Consider the following 1,760-nt stretch of genomic DNA (forward strand, 5'->3'; position numbering starts at 1 on the left):
ATATCATTTATGCGGGGGTATCTGGAGACACGGTAGTGTCTCGGCGCTAAGCCAAGCGCGCGACACTGCCGTGCCTCCTTTACGTGAAACTGAGAATTTTTCAGGGTCGAGATAATCAGATCTCAGTAACTGCTGAACCGATCAAGTTCTACATACGCTCAATTGATAGCAAATACTTAAATTGTATATAAAAGTGCTCTCATTTTTTTTCTATGTGCCCTACGAACGAAGATATCGCGACGCAAAGTCCGGATCTGTGAATTTTCACGTTTCATTTTTAAGATACGTCGTTATTATTAACGTCGTCAACCAGAGAAATGTCCATCTCGTTTTTTCGATAATAGAGGGCCTTTGACTTTGTGTTATCTCCTCTATAATTTGTTTAATATTTATAAAGAAAGTTTTGTATACCATCGTTTTCAGAAATATTGTTATGCATACGACTTTTTAATCGTGTGTAACTTTAATGTCGGTTTTTTCAATGAGGACTCACAGGATCAAAATGGAAACTGTATGAACGATTTTTTAGCGATTGATTTTGTCCGCCGAATTTTCATGTCTGAAGAGGACTCAATCCGAGAGCCGAAACTGTAACGTTCTTTATATATTTTTTTATATTTTAATACTTATTTCTATTTTAATTGTATCATCATGGTTGTTTGTAGACGATTTATTTTAATTGTATTATCATGGTTGTTTGTAAACGATTTAATATTGAGTAGTGTTTGAATTAATTATATATATTGAAAATGACTGATTATATATTTTATTGTTAAATAAAAATTCTTAATGACTCTTTAATTGCCCTTGACATCATTTTGTTTATTGTTTATTTGTATATTATTTAGAGTATAAGAGATTACGTTTTTCAATTTTAACCTTTAAAGGTTCAACTGTAGATAATACTATATCCGAATTTAATTTGATTTTGTCTATCTCAATGCTATGATTCAATTTAAATACAAACATTCTTATCAACGTTGCTAAAATAACTTTCATGGACATCATTGCGTATTTTGCACCTGCAAATTTATGAATTACATATAAATCAATGTTACTACGATAATTTATAATTTATTCATACTTACCTATGCAATTTCTTAATCCATCACTAAAAGGCATGAAATAATATGGTAAACAATTTGTTTTTTCTGATAGAAATCTATCCGGATCAAACATCAATGGATTCGACCAATATTTTTCATTTCGGTGCATTCGTATAATTGGTATAAAGACATCTGCACCTTTTGGTAAAACAAATTCTCCTGAAACATATTTTTTTTATATAATCGATTGATATATTTAATCATTTTCAAGGTTTCTTTTCACTCATCACTAGTGTACGTTTTAAATTGTGACATCGGAAGGGAAAAAATATAGAATATCATAAAAATGGAAAGTTCAAGCCATGTTCGAAAAAAGAGATACTCAAAAATTTAAACCACATTTTATCTAATAATAATATATTACCACGAAAACTGATATATTATTAATTATCGTAAATCTCCGAAATAACAGAAGCAGCTTCGATCTTCTTGACCTTGACATATGTTGTCAAGGTCACGACCCTGAGTATCCTCCAACAAGTTTTAGCCGTCGCTCGTCCTTGGTTAAAAAGTTATTAACAATCATAGTTTTAAAATTAACATATTATTTCTACTATATATGTATGATGTTAAGATTGTTAAGTGCTATTCTACACCTTTCCCTGTTCAGAAACGTTAAACTTTCCACGCGAAGTAACTTTCACCCCCCCCCCC

General features: G+C 31.0%; 1 pseudogene; it reads right to left on the bottom strand.

Moving 5' to 3' along the window:
• Positions 1-840: 840 nt before the first annotated feature.
• The window catches only part of LOC108782239 (cytochrome P450 4g15-like), a 17,747-nt pseudogene continuing 16,827 nt past the window's right edge, over positions 841-1,760 (bottom strand).

Source organism: Cyphomyrmex costatus, unplaced genomic scaffold (genome assembly GCF_001594065.2).
Source record: "Cyphomyrmex costatus isolate MS0001 unplaced genomic scaffold, Ccosl1.0 scaffold974, whole genome shotgun sequence".
Lineage (NCBI taxonomy): Eukaryota > Metazoa > Arthropoda > Insecta > Hymenoptera > Formicidae > Cyphomyrmex > Cyphomyrmex costatus.